General features: G+C 34.6%; 1 long non-coding RNA gene and 1 pseudogene across 1 annotated transcript; one reads left to right on the top strand and one right to left on the bottom strand.

The window, feature by feature from the left end:
* Positions 1 to 407: 407 nt before the first annotated feature.
* On the top strand, positions 408 to 11,356 carry LOC142616040 (G-type lectin S-receptor-like serine/threonine-protein kinase At1g67520; annotated as a pseudogene).
* A 5,036-nt stretch (positions 11,357 to 16,392) lies between these two features.
* LOC142617838 (uncharacterized) lies at positions 16,393 to 18,023 on the bottom strand. The gene is made up of 3 exons (XR_012841066.1): positions 17,672 to 18,023; positions 16,670 to 16,733; positions 16,393 to 16,552 (listed from the first exon to the last, which is right to left on the bottom strand). It is a non-coding gene; the product is annotated as an uncharacterized LOC142617838 (long non-coding RNA).
* Between the last annotated feature and the right edge of the window lie 2,995 nt (positions 18,024 to 21,018).

The raw sequence follows: 21,018 nt of genomic DNA on the forward strand, positions 1-21,018 counted from the left end.
GAGAGGCCTTTTCATTTTGAAAAAACTATGGCTTAGCCATCCAGGATTTCAACAAGTTGTGGAAAAGGCCTGGGAGCTTATGCCAAGTCTTGGTCTGGCCATTTCCACCTTCAAAAATTTGACAACCACCTAGAGCAAGGAAATTTTTGGGCATCTTTGCAAGGAAAATGCAGCTCCTTGCCAGAATTGGGGGTCTGTAGAAAGCTTTAGCTACCCGTCCCTTAGCTTTCCTTATTTCTCTGTAACAAGAGCTTTCCTTGGAGTATGCCTCTATACTGCTAAACCAAGAAGAGGAGTTTTGGGCTTTAAAATCTCGGGTGGACTAGCAACTTATTGGTGACAGAAATACTGCCTTCTACCACACAAAAACAATTATTAAGAGGAAACACAACCAAATTCAAAGGATCATGAACCACACTGGGGAATGGGTTGATGACGAAGATCAGGTGATGAACATTATTCTAAGTGGCTTCAAAGAGCTCTATCAAACCCAACACCTGACCTCCATCTCCAATGAAGACTTTGAAATTGACTAGGCTGTTGCTCTCTTTAAGGAGGACTCCCATAAGCTTTCAGTCATGCCCTCAGGTTTGGAAATTCTTAAGGCCCACTCCTCTTTGAAACCTTATAAAGCCCCAGGAGTGGACAGTCTTCATACTGGCTTTCTCCTGCACTTTTGGCACATACTTGGATCATTAATCATTGAAGAAGTCCTGACTATTTTCGCAACTAAGCGAATCCCCTCATATCTGAATCATACTTTAGTGACTCTCATCCCGAAAAGAAGTGGTTCAAAAGTTCTTGGCCATTTTAGGCCAATTAGTCTTTGCACATCTATTTATAAAATGGCCTCAAAGATCATTGTCAACAGAATAAGGCCCCACATGCAGCACTTAATTTCTCCACTCCAAGCTGCCTTCATCCCTGGAAGAAAAGGGCTAGACAACATGATTATAGCCCAAGAGATTTTGCACTTTATGGAAAAGAAAAAAGGGAGGGTTGGCATGATGGCGTTAAAGATCGACCTTGAAAAGGCGTTTGATCACCTTGAATGGAGTTTTATCAAGGAAGTCCTTGTCCACTTTAATTCTCCCTCAAATATTATTGCCATCATAATGGATTGTATTTCGTCAACCTCTGTATTTGTGCTCTTCAATGGTGGTAAGCACCCTACTTTCAGTACATCCCGTGGTATCCGACAAGTAGACCCGTTATCGCCATACATTTTCATTATGTTCCTTGAATATCTTGTGCTCCTTATCCATGATAAAACTGCAAATAATTCTTGGAAGCCCATCAAAGCATCTAGGTCTGGTCCAGCCTTCTCCTATCTATTTTTTGACGACAACTTGATGCTCTTCAGCAAAGCTAGTCTCAAGAACAGTGAGGCAATTGATGAAGTGCTAACTACTTTTTTTCACCTCTTTGGGAAAAAAATTTAGCAAGGAAAAATCTAGAGTCCTTTTCTCAAAAAACACTCCTGAAGATACTAGAAGAGCAATTTGTGGTTCTTTAGGCATGCTAGAAACCCGAAAATTTGACAAATATCTAGGGTTTCAGCCAAAATTTGTTGATTGTGGTTCTGGGGATTTTAATTTCATCATCCACAAGGTGCAAGAAAAACTAGCAAGATGGGATCAAAAGGTGTAGGGAGTGTTGCTAATAAGAGTAACGCTTTATCTTCGTCCTCATAATTCACCCCAAAACTTGGCAATTGGTTGTTCAACATGTTAAACGTGTTGGGATGTTCCAACAGATCTGAGTCCTTCATATGCAAACTATACATTTGCTTCTTTACGTACAACTTGTTCGTCAAATCCTTTCTCATATTAAGACCTTCTAGCTTTTCCCAAACTTCCTTTGCGGTCTTTGCTTATATGATTTTGTGAATGACCTCATCACCTAGGTTAAGACGAATAGAGCTAGCTGATTTCTCATCCATCTCTACCCATTCTTCATCCTTCAGGTTTTCTAGTTTCTTCTACTTCCTAAGCAAGGACTTATTAACTCCTTGTTGAATTAGGAGATCCTTCATCCACCTTTGCCAAAGAGAAAAACTTCCCTTACCACAAAATTTCTCTACGTCATACTTTGTGCTTGACTTCTTTACTTTATTTGAAAGGTTGAATCCTAACCCTTCTCTGATACCACTTGCTGTGCAAACTAATACCCTAGGACTCAAATCAATAACAGTAAATAAGTGGAATTAAATAACAAGCCCACACAAAGAACATAAGAAATTATGTGGTTTGGCAAATTGCCTACCTCCATAGTGACGACGAAGAAATTTCACAATAAAAAATTATGGAGATACAATAGTGCACAAGAATACTCTTAAGAAACCCAAATCCCAATTACACCCTAGCACTCTCTCATAAAAGAAACAATAAAAATAAAAATTGACTGCCTCTCCTTTTTCTTTTTTTTTTTTCTTTTTTCTTATGCTGCTATACCTACTAGGTTATTAGAATTCTTGGTCTCTATATGCCATACAAAACAAACATATATATATATATATATATATATATATATATATATATATATATATATATATATATATCATAGGTTGGCAACACTAGGAATTATATTCCTAGTTGTATTCGGTCATTACTTGACCGACTTATAAGCAATGGGCTTTGTGGGCTTTAGTGGTAATTCAAACCACAAATTTAACCCACGTTAACACTTATATATATATATATATATATATATATATATATATATATATGTATGTATATATATATATATATATATATATATATATATATATGTATGTATATATATGTCGTAGGTCGGCAAGACTAGGAATTATATTCCTAGTTGTATTCGGTCATTACTTGACCGACTTATAAGCAATGCGCTTTGTGCGCTTTAGTGGCAATTCAAGCCACAAATTTAACCCATGTTAACACTTAATCCACCACGCATAGTCTGCCAAGTAGGATAATTGTGATAAAGTGCATGATATTTAAGGGTGTCCATAGGTCGGGCTGGGTAGGATTTGTGCTCAACCCAGACCCAACTTGAACGAGTCAGGTGAATGAAAATATGACACGAAATCGACCCGGATGAACTAGTCAGATTTTTTGATTCGGGTCTCATTGGTTTCGGGTTGTATCGGGCCGGTCTTAAGTTTTATCACCGGGGCCGATATATGGCCGGATCCGGTGAGATCTGGCCAAAATCTGGTTGGATCCGTCGAGATTTGGCCTAGATTTCGTCGAATAACGGCGAGATCTTGCCAAATCTCGATGAATCTGGACCAGATCTCGCTGGATTTCGACGAGACCTAGCCAGATTTGGTCTGGAATGCTTAATATTTCGCCAAAAACGTTAGAGGTATCCATTCGAGTCAGGTTTCATAGGTTTTGAAATGAAAAACCGACAACCGACCCCCTAGGGGTCGGGTTAGAGAGTTCAGAACTTGCATCTGACTGCCAGAGTCATCGGATTGGGTGGCGGCAGGTCGAACGCGGGTGGGTTGGCCGGGTTGAGTGGGTCGGCGGGTCACTTGGATAGTCCTAATGATATTATTGCCAAAAATGCCTATACATGTCATAAGAGACCGTCATTCCGCAAGCTACTTGTGCACCTGTTTTTAAGCGATCCAAATGATACCAAACTTTTGTAACAATAATATTCAAGACTGGTCCAGAAGCAACCAACTTTGCAGCCCATAATGTACCATGGCCCTACCCACCCTATATGGACCATTTGACTTGCTCAGAATTCCTTCATTTTTAGAAATGAACTCACTCCCTTGTAAACAGACGAAGTCCTTCACGGGCACCATAGCTGCTAAATTCTCAGTCAGGTTTGGATATTACCCAACCCCACCCACCGTACTATTTAATTAATTAATTAATTATTTTAAAAAGGAAGAGTTTCTTCTTATATAACTGTACTAGGGGCAGCATGCTAGTCATATTTCTATTAGAATACCATTTATGTTTTTTTTTTTTTTTTTTTATAGAAAACATTTATGTATTAAACTGGTACATGAAATTGGGTTGTAGTGGGTCCATCAGAATTCATGTAGGAGTGATATTCTCAACTCCCAAGTGCATAGCATGATTCCTATGTAGGAGACGTGTAGTAGCTAGGGGGTTGTTTTGTATTCCTATTTGTATTGGGTGACTGGGTCTTATTAGACAATGGTATTCCTTGAATTTAAAGCCACATATTGAATTACAGCCTTGACAGATTAGAATCGCATCCAATGCCAGTTAAATGAGGCTAATTTTTTTTATAGAAGAAAATGAGGTTAATTTCGATTGACATTTTGTAAAATCCTATTTATAAAGACCCAATTTCAATCCCTAGCATAAAAATATAATCAAATGGGTTATTGCAGTAACCAATGTCTTAGTCTTAATGGTATAGGTAAGATAAGGCTATAAATAAATTATGTCATTTATAAACAACTTGTACTTGACTCGATAAAATATTTGTTTATGTTTCTTTCTTTCTAAACAAACCAAACTTGAGTTTTAATTTTGTTTAACAAACAAGATGACCCCTTAAAAATATATTCATTAATAGGTTTATGAATAATAGGCCTCAATAAAAAAACAAGCTAAGCCTAAGCCTGTTTATGGGCATAGTAATAAGCATGATATGTTCTTGACAAATAAACTCATATCCTACAATGAATAAATTGGGAGTTGGGACCACTCATCCAAGCTAAATGAATTATATATGAGGTTGGTAATATATGTGTGTTGGATCTCAAGGTTAAGAGCTTGACATTAAATTCAAGCTTTGCTTCGCTAAAACTGCCCTCAAATTTTTTTACTTGCTCTGAGTTTGAACATTGTAGGCTATCAAGTAGATGAGACTGATGAGTAAATGAATTTGGTGAGTTGTAGTACTAGTAATGGTAGCTTTCAAAATCCATCTGGAAAGAGGACGTATGAGATATCTAAAGATTCCACAGAGTAACTTTAAACGCATACAATTATTTGCAATTTGCGTTGTTTCGGACCCTCGGTTATTTTCATAGATAAGAAATTACCATCGTTTATTTTGGGATATTCTTATACATTTACGAGCAAGATGCAAAGACGAAAAGTTGACTCTATCTTTAGGGTCAATAATGAAATTGTCATCCAATAGTTTTTTTATAATAATAATAATAATAATAATAGAAAATTTTCCCTGAAAATTCTAACTATGGCATCACCGACCTCCTCCACGTGTTTCAAGCTTTGAAAAGGTTGCATGAAAAGGAATTAATACTGCTCCTAAAAAAGAACGTGGCTAACCAGTCCCGATTCACTTACTAATTGTTTTTTTTTTTTTTTTTGATAGAATTCACTTACTAATTGTTGTTGAATATTTGGGACAGTTTTCATCTGACGAATTTTCCCTTCACGTGTTTCAAGTTTTAAAATGGTGTAAGACAGTAAGAGCATTTTTTCCGCTATTATCTTTGTCGACGTCCCAAGCGAATAGCAGTACAATTTGAAAAAGATTGTAAGAAATTATAATATCTTGGTCATTATGAAAGGAATTTCACTGCAGGGACCCATGCTTGAAAAACTGGTATACTTATAGAAGATTGGGCCCTAGTTCTTATCATGGGATTTTTTCCATACTTTTCCGCGAACGAGTTCGGTCCTTACGTTATCTTGTTCATAATTCCACGGGAAAAAAGATGCAGAATTGATTGTCTTTTGGGTTAATCACGAAAATTGTACCCAATAGCCTGGACAAAAGAAATTATGAGGGGGAGATTTTTCCACAGAAAGTCTTACTTTTATGTTGTCACCGATCTCTTTTCACTGTTTGAAGTTTTGATAAGGTTGTGTAAAAGGAATACTGAATATGCGTTTGGATTGCGGCTAGCATTTGTGCATTTGCATTTTTTTTTGTTATGAGAAGCACTTTATAATGTGGAATGTTGTCTGTCAGTGGGTCTTGTGCCGTGGGATGTTGTCTGTCAGTGGGTCTCGTGCATTGTGCACAAGGCCCACTACCTCTTTATAGTAAAATTTTCACTGAAATTGCACTGTTTAGTGGGTTTCATGCACTATTCACGAAACTCACAAACCTCTATTTTCAACAAAATTTTTATTAAAAACGAGTCTCATGACACTATTCACACATTTAAAAATTATTTTGTTACAGTGTTTTCAGTTTTCAGCAAAATAAGCGGTATTCAAACCGACCCTAAGTCATGTGTGTCGTGTGATGCCCCAAATGAGGCTTTCTTGAAGCAAGATTCATGGCCAAACTGATTTGGAAGTAACTTCCCCAACCCATTATGAGCCCGTTTGGATAGGCTGATCACACAGTCTTAAATCGCGTTTTAGATAAAACGTGATTTTGTAAACTGTTTGGCTCCACAAAATTAGCACATTTGCATTTTAGAGATCCAGATTTTTCACGTTTACAAAACACTATGAAGTTCTGCATTTTTAGAAGCGCAGATTGAGTTACCGCTATTTTTTTCTTCATGAATATCAAAATAGCGCCAATACGATAAGAAATACCAGCTTTATCCCTTCTCCCATGTATATCTCCTCCTCTACTTTCTCAGTCAATCTATACTCCTCTATGTATATCTGCTACTCTATTCTCTAAGTCTCCACAAGCTCTCTACTCTCTGTTCCTACTTCTGCTTTGTTTATGGTCTTGGTTCTTCGTCTCGCTTGCCAAGTAACAATTCTCCGTTTCTCTTTTGTTGAATTTATGTTCTAGATTTGGGTTTTTTGCATGGTGGATTACATGATTGTTTGAATTTGAAATCAAAATTTTGAAACTTACTTTGTCTGAGGGACTCTTTTTGATAATCAAGAGAAGAAACTCTTTTTGATTGATAACACAAACACAGACACAAACACAAAGAGACCACTGATGAAAGAGCAAATTGTCAATTGTGGAGAAGAAACCCAGCAAATAGATGTAGGCTACTCTAAGACGAAGACCAAAATAGAGACAAAGAGCTCACAGAATAATAGAAAGGAGAAAGATTAAATACTGAGCTTCACTGCTTCAGTGGCCAAGAGTAAAGAAAGAGAAGTGGTCAAGGTAGCAAGTGGGGTAGGTGGGAGAATTTATTGAGTTGCCACATTTTGCTTGGCTAGTGGTTGAAGTTTTTAACTTCTTATGTTTTTCTATTATTATAAAGAAAATAGTTGATTCTTATATTTCTAATGGTCATGTTGTAGACATGCAGTGCAATACAAATATCATCCGTTCATCACTTTAAAAAAAGTGTTATATTGACAATATTTTTATAATATTTTCACAATAAATTGATACTAGTTAGTTGTTATTGGTTCAAATTTGAACTTAAGATTAAGATTACCTTTTTGCTCTAATAATAACAACCAGTAATAACCTGCCTTTTAGGATTTGTTGTAAAAATGTTATGAAAATGTTGTGGAGATATTGTTTCTTTTAAAAAGAGATGCTATATCCACAACATTTTTATAACATTTTCACAACAAATCATAGGTGGTTAGTTGTTATTGGTTTAAATTTGAACATAATGTAATTGTTAAGCTCAATTACATATTTTCAATAATTAAAAAACACTGACTACAGGAAAAATGACAATATAACCTTCAAAAAATAGTTAAGTCATTTTTTGGAATTTACCCTCAAAATAGTTATTTTTAAAACAGCTTATCCAAACACTTAATATAACTTTAAAAATAGAAAATGCATATTTTCACATTTTTACCAAACGCTTATATGTGGTTTTTAAAATGGAGTTTTCAAAATGCACGTTTTAAAAATGCTAGTTTTTAAAACGCACCTTTTGAAACAGCTTATCCAAACAGGCCCTATATATAATTAAAAAAAAAAAGTATTGTGTATTTTTATTTAAATGACTTTTTAAATGAGTAATGACATTTTAGAGAAAATATCTTCAAGCTAATTTGGACTTGGAGCAATTGGTACAGTCTCCATATGACGAGCTTTAAAACTTATAAGAATAACTTTCTCGAAAAAAAAAAAACAAGAAAACAAAGTGGACACTCAAGTAAAAGGAAACTTATTAGTTTATATAAATAAAATTATATAAAGTGTATGTACATTGCAGGCAAGTATTTCAAAAATGTTTATAATTTTTTAACATTACTATTTTTATTTTCGACAATTACTACCTACTAGTTTACATGAATAGTACATTATAAAGTGCACATTGTAGGCAAAAACGTGGCATATCTCCATACGATTTTTTTTTTTTTTTTTTTTTCTGAATATCTCTATACGCTTTTTCTGTGTTCACTTTCGTTACACCAATTAATGAGAAGTGATTTCTTTCATCCTTTAGTCTTTTACTGTTGAAGGCGAAGATACACATGCATGTATCTTTTTCACCCTACTGGTGTTTATTTATAGGAGTACACCTAAATGAACTAGCAACTCTTCTCTCGTAGAATCACGAAAATTAAATTTGAAACTAGCATTACTTATCTATTTTCATTTCCATTTCTGCAACTGGTAGAATTCAGTGGTCAATCATGGCTGCCAACTTAAACCTGCTCAAGTTTCTGTTCTTACTCTTCTTCTCATCGTTCGGGTCTTCTCATGCCCAATACATCAAACCAGGCGATACACTTAGCTCCTTTAATGGGACTTTCCTACTTTCTCCAAATGGGAGGTTCAATTTGTATTTCATTGGATTGGCTAATTGCACCTAGTTAGGTGTATTTCAAGTTTTATCCAATGATACAGTTAATATTATATAGCATTCGAGTCAAGACATTCCTAGTGATAATGACTCCGACGAGTTTATGTTGGAAAACAAGAATGGAGCCTTGAGAATTAGGCGCCAAGGTGGGATTCCTATTACACTATGCTCTTTGGCTACCAATAAGATTGTCGCTACTTTATTGGATTCCGGAAATTTTGTCTTCAATGAAGTGTACTCCAATGGATCTACAAAGCTGGCGTTATGGCAAAGTTTTGGTCATCTGGCACACGTGCTTATTCCCGGAATGAAATTAGGGGTCAACCACAAAACTAGTCAAAATCGGTCACTCACATCACGGTTAACTTTGTCCATCCTGAATCCAGAGGCTTTTAGTCTTGAATGAGACCCCAAGGAACGCCAGTCGGTCATTAAGCATCGAGGTGTGGTTCACTGGAAAAGTGGGGTCTTTAGAAACAACCAATTTCAGAATATTCCACCACGTCTAACATCTGTGTATTGTTTCAATGTTGTTACAAATGGGGAAGAAGAATCCATTTCTTTCGTGTATAAAAATCAAAATCTGCAACAGACGTGGATGCTTACTCCTATGGGGCAATTAATGGAAAATGCCACAAGCGGAACCACCTTGATAGCCGGAGCAGAGAATTGTTACGGCTATAACACTGATGGAGGGTGTCAAAGGTGGAATCAGCCAGAGTGTAGGCATAATGGTGGCACAATTGATCTTAAAAGTGGTGGTTTCACTGATTGGGATCCCCGCTATCACAGTACTCTAGACAAAAATCTTGCCATTAGTGACTATAAAGTTAGTTGGTGGAACAACTGTAGCTGTGTGGCATTTTATTATCTATGGATTGGTATTACAATTGCCATTGCTTTCGTAACTTTTTCCTGTATAATGTGCTACAACTGTCTACTAAGAAAGAGAAAAGTTGTGCTTCAAGGTAAATATTTGACATATAAATTGAATTTGTTAGATAAATCATTTCACTTTTTTCTTTTTTATTTCTAATCTTGAAATGGAAGTTTTGATTTTAAGTAAATTTAAACAAGACATAACGAAACCACAGAAGAAAGAGAATTGCGTAATTTAGTGATTTCAAATACATTTGTTGATGTGAATGAGTTTCCGAATGATGGAAAGAATGGATCTGATATAACTATATTTAGTTACGAATGTATCATGGCTGCCACTAACAACTTTTCATTAGAAAAAAAGCTTGGAGAGGGAGGCGTTGGACTTGTCTACATGGTAAGCTCCAAAAACTTTCTAAGTAGAGATCTATAAATTAACTTATGTCCAACAGTGACTAAACCTTGTTTGATCAGCACAACAGGGAACATTGCTAACAAGTCAACAAATAGCCATAAAGCAACGATCAACAAATTCAGGGCAAGGCATAATTGAGTTCAAGAATGAGTTGATACTCATATCTAAACTCCATCACATGAATCTTGTTAAGCTTTTGGGTTGTTGCATTTTTGGAGAAGAAATGATGCTAGTCTATGAATACATGCCCAACAAAAGCTTGGACTACTTCCTATTTGGTTTGGAAAACTTTTTTTTTTTTTTTATCTGAAAGCTTCATTTGTTTTTTTCATAGAATTAATATAATCATAAAAGCTTAAACTACTTCCAATTTGATTTGGAAAACATTAAATTTTATTCATCTTAAGGCTTCATTAGTTGTCTTCATAAAATTTATACATTTATCTATATTACTTTATATCAAGTACATTATTGATCAGATTTAACTTTAATATTGGTTAGATTCAAATCAAAGCAAGCTACTACATTGGAAGAAACGTTTCAACATAAGTGAAGGAATTGCTCAAGGATTAATCTATCTCCATAAATATTCAAGGTTGAAAGTAATTCATAGAGATCTAAAAGCTAGTAACATACTCCTTAATCAAAATATGAATCGAAGATTTCTGATTTTGGCATGGCAAGAATTTTCAAGCAAAATGATATTGGAAGCAAATACTAATAGAATGGTTGGGACATAGTAAGTTAACTACACACCATTCTTCTAGAAAAAGTAAATAATGCTAAAGACTACCACTCTTAAGTTCATCAATTCTTTTTTCAAATAAAAATGTTTATCTTGTGTTTTCTTGTAGCGGTTATATGCATCCTGAATATGCTATGGAGGGTGTGTTCTCTATAAAATCTGACGTTTATAGCTTTGGAGTTTTAATGCTTGAAATTGTGAGCGGTAGAAAAAACAACAGCTTCTATGATGATGAGCAAACACTCAATCTAGTAGGATATGTATGTAATATATATATAACTTTGGATCATATATATTTTTATAGTTTTTGGGTTCCAAAATTTTAAATAAATATTCCGTTTTTTTGGCATGGGATTTATGGCAAGAGGGTAAAGGGCTAGAGTTAGTTGATCCAACAATAAGGGAGTCATGCATCGAATATCAAGTACTGAGATGCATTCATGTTAGTCTCTTATGTGTGGAAGATGGTGCAATTGATCGCCCTACCATGTCAGATATGCTGTCTATGTTGATAAATGAAAGTACACAATTACCTTTACCTAAAAACCCAGCATTTTCTATTGGAAGGAAATCAATTGTGGCAAATAATCCTAACGAAGAACTTGAAGATTATACGATGAACGACTTGTCAATTGTGAAAGTATTAGCTGCGTTCAAAACGCGGCCATAGTTGTGAGCTGAAGCCGCGTTTTTAAAAACGCGGCTTCAGCCCATTACTATGGCCCCATTTTAAAAACGCGGCTATAGCCTTGTTTTTTTCTGCTCTCCCTTTGGCCATGAATCTTCAACCCCATTCTTTTCCAAAATGAAAGACACATAGCCAAAGAAAGAGTACAAGAATGGTGACAGAGACATGAAAGGGTGACCAACAAAGTAAGAGCACCTGACCAACTAAGATGTCCAAGAAACCCATTAACCAAAGTAGGAAAAGCAAGTGAAAGGGAGGAATAAACAGAATAATCAGCAAGAGCCTTTGGTACCATCAAAACAGCATCTCGAAAGTGCATTTCTTGCTTTTGAGGTACATTAATATATATATTAGTAATGCAAAAGTACTGCTATGTACAAATGCACATTCTTATCATTCACACAAAGGAGGGAACTATTCCCTCTCCACATTAATGTGGAATACCAAATACCTAAGATGTTACTAACTCATGCTGTATGTAAGAAAGGTGCCACCTCTATTATCTTTTTGGGTGTCCTTTCCTGCCTGATTGATACAGTTAGCACTGATTCTTTGAAATTACTGCCGTAGCATGATTTCAAACAGATAATACAATCTAGAATGGTGAAACAATAACATTGGTTCTATTATTGTTGTTGAGCCAAAACACTTCCAATGAAAAGTACATAATGAATAATATGTATCAGATAATGAAATGACTATATTAAGTTTTTATAATTAAAATCATTTCCATATACATGAAATCAACATGGACCATGCTAAATTCTTGGCAGTTAGGCACTCTTCTAGCATTGGACTATTTCATTCTAAGCTTCAGAAGCAAGGCTCTCAGGAGATAATTCCAATCCAAACCAAGTATCAAACCTAAAAGTAAAGCACCATATTGTACAGAATAATAAAAGCCAACAAGTTGAAAGCTAAGCTTTTAAAAAGCACATGCTTATGACATGCAAACTTTGAGAATATATTTGATCGTACGTATAACTAAATGATAGTGTGGGTTCAGCCAGAGCATAATTAGCAGCTATTATGAACTTAAGTCAGAATAGTGAGATAAAACTCACATTCCAATCAAGTGTGGTGTTGAATCTCTGGATCTAGAAGTTTTATCAGGCATGCGGCCAAAAACTATTTAAATTCACAACCTTAGATAATGTTACCTTACCATAACAAAAACTGAACCCACATGGTAGGTAGCCCAAATGCAATATGTCATAATTCTTAGTTGCCAAATCAAAACAGATGATCATTTCATAGCCCAAATGGTAGGTAGCCCAAATGACAAACATGTGCAAAAAAAAAAAAAACATATTCATTATCCATAGGGTTTTTTGTCAAATAATAATAATTATTTGGCTGAATATTTTGAAGCCCAGGTCCCCCTGAGTTTTGAAAGTTAAAGTTTATTTTGAGGTGCTATACACTCCTTTACCATGATATGTGTAGCTAGTTTATATAGCCTTTAATCATTTCTCAACTTCTAATTGAATTTTTAGTTATATTTTTTGAGGTGCAAAACAGTTAACAAGGCTACCCTTTAAACTAGTGTTAAGGTCATTTGGTATTGTATTATGCACATGAAATTGAATTGAATTTTTAGTTATATTTTTTGAGGTGCAAAACAGTTAACAAGGCTACCCTTTAAACTAGTGTTAAGGTCATTTGGTATTGTATTATGCACATGAAATTGAATTTTCCTCACACCATCAATGAGGAATAGACTACTATTGTGTGTCCCAAACATTAGAAATAAATAGTTGTTGCACTTGTGATGTGTGGCAATGATTTGTGTGGCTCATCACAAGTAGTAAGGTGACAAGATTCACTTAAATGGTGTCATGAATGAGCGATGTCTATACTGGACAATAGAGAAAGGTGACTAATTGAAGGTGAAAAGGGGTTACACATCTTAAATATACATCAAAATATGGACCTTAGGAAAATTTTACTATCTATTTATGGTGGATAATGGAGTGTAGACCACTTTTACAATCCTTCTTTGGTTTCTTTAGATGATTAAGCACTAAAGAGCAAAGATACTTGATATTAATTAATTCCAATGGCAAGTAATCTTGTAGATGATAGTAGAAGTTATGCATTGCAGATGCTAGTTACTAGTTATGAAGGCCTATCTAACATCGACTAAAGAGTCTAAGATCACGGAGTTAAAACTTAATTGGCAATGTGTTTCTGCAGTTGTAACATAAAAAAGTCATTAAGTAAAACGATCAACTTCCCCACTGCTGTATTGGATACTGATAAAGACCTATACAATTCAAAAGGCAGTAATTCCATAGATACAGATGCTCACTTTACATGATAAGGCGAACAATAAGTAGTATTTCAAAGTCAATCATAATTCACTACATTGCAGTAATAAGAAAACAAACTTGATACCAGTAGCAAGGTTTAAAAATTAGATTTTGAAATGAGAGGGTTAGATTTTTTAGTGACATTTTACCATGTTTTCAACAGTTAATAAAATCATAGGCATGGAGACATTAACCACAACAGTCCAAATTTTGCCTTAATTTCAAAAGCAAAAAGAGCAAAATCCCACACCCAAACCCCAGAGCAGCACTGGATCCAATCAAAGAAACAGCAGCACAAACCAACATGACAAAAGACTCTTCCTTTGTGTTCATGTCCCTACAAGCCATAGCCAATTCAATCTCCGCAAAAAGCAAAAGCACCCCAAGAATCCCAATCGGAAACTGACCCAAAATCATCCCAAAAGAATTCCCAAACACCAATCCAAGAACCAATTTCCCTATCCCCAAAAACACAGCCGAAGTTCAGCTTTGTGATAAACAAGTTCTGCTTCTCAGAACCAGGGACATCCCTGAATCCTGGCAATGCTTCATAAGGGCCATTTACCAGATTACCATTAAGTTTTGGATTTACAACAGACATCATAACTTACTTAGAAATAAGGAGAAACAAATAATAATTTATTACAGTGGGAATCACTTAGAAAATAGTGCAAATATATCCAAATGAATTGGTATAATATCATTGTTAAATATTTGGGACTAATTTTCAAAGTCGAGTTAGTACATAATAGGTCTGTAATTTAGATAATATATAGACCATCAAGAAAACATAATAAAAGGCAACCTTTATAAAGAATAGTCCCTTTGGACTCATCTCTATTCTATAGTAATAGTATCATTACAAACTCATTTAATGTGTTCTCTCGTTTACAAAATTAAGAAAAGAATTATAATATATGAAGTAAATTACTAATTACATAACAATTATAATATATGAAGTAAATTACTAATTACATAACAATTATAATATATGAAGTAAATTACTAATTACATAAAAACAAAAGGAAAATATAAAACAAACTGATACAAACCCGGAGGAGAAAGAAGAAATGGAACAAAGTGGCAGATTTTTAAGTGGGGAGTTTTCCAACATGTCGCAATGGCCTTAATTGCAAAGAAAGGTTTAAACCCTCCTATCATTGACCTTCTTAACCAACATTCTCAAAAAAGAAACAGTACTGAAGGCAGTTTCATATTCTTAAACACTTCTACCTTCTGCATAACATTGAATTTTTTTTTTTTTTTTGGTTACCAAGCATGGTGCTCAAAAACTTTCAAAAACTACAACATGGCCATACAAATGAACTGCAAGCAATAGGAAGGGGTAACCACAAATTTAAAAATAGTTGATTTCTAAGGACCATGCTATCAATAACTTATCAAGAAAAATTCATAACAAAATGAATTGCATGGTTAACATTGGGACTAAGGCCAAAATTTAACTCTAACCTTGGTCCCATAGGCCATAAATTCAATCATGCAAGCCATACTCTGTAATTTTTGAATCAACACATATAGCTGATTATGTACATACTTTCAGATCAATCCTCACGTGCCCCAATTATACAAATATAAATAACCATATATCTTAGGTAGCAAACTTAAGTGCACCTCGAGGCAGCTTGTACAAAACTTGAACTTAAGTTTATTATTAGGACCTAACAGTTGCATCTACTGCAGAAATGCCTATGTTGGATAAGTTTGATAGGATCAATTTCAAGCTTAGTTTTTCTTGCAATTAAACACTAAAAATCTATTATTAATCCAATAAGTAAGCATTTCATGCACATGCTGATTTGATTTCAAAAAAAAGTTCTAGAGAATTACTTCAATAAGTAAACCATTTAGCAAAATATTCCACATAATATAATCTTTTCAAGACAGGCATTTTATCACACACACATCATGCATTATTATTGCAACCACTGCTGCATATAATCTTATGAAAGAACTACCTACAAATACATTCAACTCAAAACCCAGCAACTAAATCCTTTGGTAGACTAAGTTCTCCAAATTGCAATTGCCAGTACTTTGAATGAAATTGTTGAGGCTGAAAGTATATAGAACACATACAACACATTAAAACATGCACATAAATGAAGGAGAAAAATCGCATAGATCATTTAATCTAAAAATAAGATGTCAAAAGCTCAAACACGTAAAAACAGCAAAAGAAACATCACAAATTTATGCATAAAGCCATGCCTATATGACTTCTAAATAATCCAAATGCAGCAATATTAGAAGCAATTTTAAGATTATTTCCTACTCTCAGTGGCTTCTGCAACATAAAAATCACAATCAACACATATACCTCTCATAAAGAACAAATAACATATTTAGAGGGAAAAAAGATGATATTTAATGCACAAATTTAAAAATAAAGAGGAAAACTTACTGTTAGCAGTCCTGGCGAGTCAGTGGTGGGAGGGTACACGTTGGCAGGAAGCTGGCTTGACAGAGGGGCGGACCTTCATATTTCTATCTCCCTCTCTCTTTATTTATCTCATTTTGTTCTATGTTTAAAGTTTATTAACGGTTATGGGCTCTCTTTTAAATTTTTTTTTTTAATTGAAGTGTGGATCGGTAGGTTTTAATGATTAGGAGTGTAGATATTGAAAAAGCAATTGTAGTAAATCATAGATCACAACCGTCCTAAAGTTGGGCCAACAAAACATCACATGTAAAAGAAACAACACTTAATGAATCACTGAAAAATTCAAATGTAACAACAAAACCTCCTAAACAGGTATGTATGTTAAAATGAATCACTTCTGTGGTTTTACACTTACAACTTAGTAATTCCAAATTTGCAATTTGAGCCCATATTCGATCAACGTTGCTGGGACAATATTCAAGAGCATATTAATTTTATAATAACATGTTAAGAGAGTAATAAATTGGATTACTTAAGCAAACAAAGTCCAAAAAGAAAATTTTAAAAAGAAAAGAGATGTACATATTAGAATCTGTGCTAGGACAACAACTTGCTGCAAGCTTTCATGAGAAGAGACTTCTGTTTCCTGAAAACCAAAAAAGAAAGGTAAATTTGAAATGAAGAAAACACAAAAAAAATTAGAAATAGAAAGTAAAATGAAAATAAATAATAAAAAAATTGTAGATTTTGGTTTACAGATGGTTCTAGGGCTTTTATGCTTTGAAGTTCTGCCTCCAAAATCAAACACAACAATAAAAAACAGGAAAAAGAGATTAAAAAAAAAAAAAAAACAGAGCATGTCAAATTAACCATTTAAATTATGGGAAAAAATAGTGGGAGAAAGAAGAGATGCTCTATCAAGGTGCTCTATCAAACTTTGCTCATTCAATTAGTCCCCAATTGAACCAAAAACAAATTCCAATTTCCCTCATCATTCCCTCACTTAATCCTCCATTTTCTCAACAACCAATCAAAATCCTCATTGTTTCTAATTACGCAAACTGAATAATCCCTTTAGTTATACTCTTTAAAGAAAAATAACAAATAACAAAGCATATAAAATCACAACTTCCTTGGGAAAGAAACAGAGATGTAAAGCAAGAGAGAAAAAGTGAGTTAGGGCAAGAAGGAAAGAACCAAACAAACAACATCAAAATCTGAAATCTACAAACCGTAACAGAAAATCCCAAACTGTCTCTCAGTTTCTCTATTCGCACCTTTCAAATTGTCTCTCAATCTCTCTCTTATCTGAATTCATTTGTGTGTTTTTTAAACCATATACATTTATTAAGAAACCTTTAAACGTCTTTGAAATTTAAACAGTGTATTAGCATTCCCAGAACCGGTGTAGCCTTTCGCTTTTAAAATGTACATGTGCGTGATTGAAGAGCGTATAAAGAGAAAGAAACGGTGTAATATTTGTAACCACTAAATGAACCCTTAATCTAAATCAAGCCAATTGAAATACCAAAATCCTAAATCATATTTAACTGGCAAGTAAAAAACCAAAATTGGAAACTTTACCGGTAAAGCTTTTGGAGAAAGACCGGTCCGATCACAGTAAACATGTTCTTGACATCGAATTGTATGGCAGCGACTCTAGAAAGACGGTAGCAGGACGATGATTTTAAGGGACCTAAGAAGTTCTTCATCGTTGTAGAGAGAAGGATTTGGTAAATTAGAGAAAAGAAAGAGAGGGGAAACAGCTTCGGTGAGGGTAGCAAATTGATGACTGAAGGCAATGATAGGGGAGGGTTGGGGAAAACAATGGAGACCATATCTACAAAACTTTTGATAGAAAACCCTAAAACCCAAAATAAAAACGAATCAAATCTAAACCTACCCAACACGTCCTTAAATGCAGGAATCAACTTTCTCTCAGCTTTGTCTATTATATATATATATAGATATAATTGGGACCGCACCCATGGGCACACTGTTTGATTGATTCTTCAATAATAGAAATGTGATTACAAATAGGTATTTATGGAACCCTAAAACTATCTATTGGCCCAAATAACCTTATCCTAATTATCGTATTATTCTCCATGTGTATTTAATAATTCTAACACATGTTAAATGCGATTAACATGTTTAGAATTGTAACTAAATAACTAACATGCTTGAAATTGTAACTGCCTAACTAAGTAAATGCATTCTATACCCAAATATCTGCTCTTAACAACATTGCTAAAATCCCTGTACATACTGAGATCATAAAGAGAAATGATAAAAAGGTCATAATACAGTTTAGTAGTTTACACTTTCCACACTTTTTTTTTTCCAAATTTTTTTAAGACAGGGTTTTTATTATAAATAATGTTATTTTATTATTAACTAGAACATTAAAAATGGAGTTATGGTAAAGTAATTTGGGAGAATAGTCCCTTTTTTAATTTTAAGCTTTGAAATTTCAAACTTTGTATTGAAATGTGGCTCTAAAATCTTATTTAAGTTATGTCATATTTTACATTGGAATTTTATTTTGAAAACACAACTTAAGTGTAAACACAAACATGATTTCAATCTAAAATTTGAAATTTCAATGCTTAAAATTGTATTTACAGGAGTATGGTTTTTAAAAAGAGATTATTCGTCTAAATAATCTCCCCACAATGCTATGTTTATTGATTATAAAAAAAATACTCAGTTATAATTTCTTTTTTTTAAAAAGATGCAAAAATTGTATTCGTCATATAAATATATTAGATAATTGAAAAAGTGAATTCAGAGTTAAAAGGAAGTCTCAATTCAATAATTAAAATATCATATGATCCATAGCGGGTGGATTTGTTGGGATCAGGTTTTGCATCCCAAAACCCAACTTTTTTGTCGATATTCAGTCCAGGGTGAGGGGATTCCATTGAAATGAACCCCTGCAATCAAAACCCTAAACCAAAATCGAAACCCCAAACCTAAAATCAAAACCCTAAACCTAAAATTGAAACCCTACAATCACAAAATCGAAACCCTAAACCTAAGAAATTCACCCTACAATCACAAAATTGAAACCCTACAATCACAAAATCGAAACCCTAAACCTAAAATGAAAACCCTAAACCAAAAATCGAAACCCTAAAACAAAAATGGAAACCCTAAAACAAAAATCAACACAATCAATTTAAAAAACTTACTGTTAGTCGGCCCAGTCAGTGTCTTGAGTGAGATTGAAAGCTGGAGAGAGAGAGGGAGAGACCCAAGGCAGTGAGGGTGGAGGCGGTGCCGCGGCGCTTGGTCTGGAGGTCAGTGACGATGCGAGTAAGGGTGGCGTGGGCGGTGTCCGGTGGGGCGGACTTGAGTTCGAGTTGGGTCTCGCCGATTTGGCCGCCGGTGAAGGAGAGGACTGGGATGGTGGCCAATGACCGATCGGTTTGGTTTGGGTTTTGAGGGAATTTGGTTCTAAGGGCTTAGACAGATATTGGGCTTGACCTTTTATTGGTAAGATGATTTTTTATTTCATATTTATACTAGGGTTTTTAGCCCCGTTTTTTAAAACGCAGCTTCAGGGATTCTTGAAGCCGCGTTTAAAAAAACGCAGCTTCAGTCATATCTATGGCCGCGTTTTTAATAAACGCGGCTTTAGGACAATGTAGAGCCGCGTTTTTAAAACGCGGCTTCAAGACATAAATTAAAAAAAAAAATATATATATATATATATATATATATATATATATTTCAGCCCATTCCAGAAAAACGTGGCTGTAGAACCAAAAAAACATAGCTACAAACTTGGGCTTGGGCTGTGTTCAATTCACGTGGCCCAACTAGGGTCTTAGGCCGCGTTTTTGCAAACGCGGCTGAAAAAAACGCGTCCTAAGACCCGCGTGTTTTGTAGTGTTATATCATAGTAATTTTATTAAATAATTTATTTCAAATTCTTCTAATACCTTAGAAGTCTATAATTGGTTGCAATTGTAACATTTTATTAAGTTTATTATCTACTTTTTTATTTTTCATTTTTCCTTTTATTTTAGTGAATTGTACTTCTTTGATTGCGTATGAGCCTAGTGTGTAGTAATTCCCATCAAGAACTATGTGAATTGGCTGAGAATTATCATTTTGCTGCAATTAGAAACTCCAAATAAAGAAACAAACTGAAAAAAACTTTCCCAGAAAAAAAAACTGAAAATTTTTCATTTAAAAGTCACTTAGTCAAAGTCATTGTGCTCAAATGTCAATTCTACTTAGCATAGATGTTGGCTATCAAACTGAAGTTACACTGTCGTATCTTTTTTACCAAAATCTAGGAACTTTAATTTTTTTGAGAAACCAACAAACTACTAAACACATACAAACTTAATTATACTCTCTGGTTAGGATATTTTTGATCAATTGACATAAGGGGCCGACGAGTCTCACTTGATCATCGGTTTTGTACCTGTGACCAATTCTAGGGGGTCACCAATCCTAGGGCTCGTCGGGTTAGGCAGGTCACCGACCCAATCCCCTTCCTAAAGATTCAAGGCTCCAAGACTCCACGTAGGATTTGTGTGGAGTCCACTCATATACATTTGCATGGAAATAACTTGCACACCATGACCAAAGATCTTACCGCACAATCAAATCTTCCCTATATGGGAAGAGAATCCCTAAGATCTTGGGATCTTTCTATTTATAAGGAAATCTCCCCTTGTAACAAGGGATTTAGGTCAGCTCTTTGTTACTATATAAACAACAAACCCTAACCTTCTTGAGGTACGCCAATTCTCCCTAGCTCTTACGCTCTTAAGTTCTTAGAGATTCTTTTATCACTAACTTAACTTTTGGAAGGTCTTTGGCCAGCACCCTACTGGTGCTCTCTGTAGGTTCCTTCTCCCTTTTTGTTCTTTTGGTACACCCATTGGCACGTGTGTGGACGATCAACTCACTAA

This window comes from Castanea sativa, chromosome 11 (genome assembly GCF_040712315.1).
Source record: "Castanea sativa cultivar Marrone di Chiusa Pesio chromosome 11, ASM4071231v1".
In the NCBI taxonomy this organism is placed as follows: domain Eukaryota; kingdom Viridiplantae; phylum Streptophyta; class Magnoliopsida; order Fagales; family Fagaceae; genus Castanea; species Castanea sativa.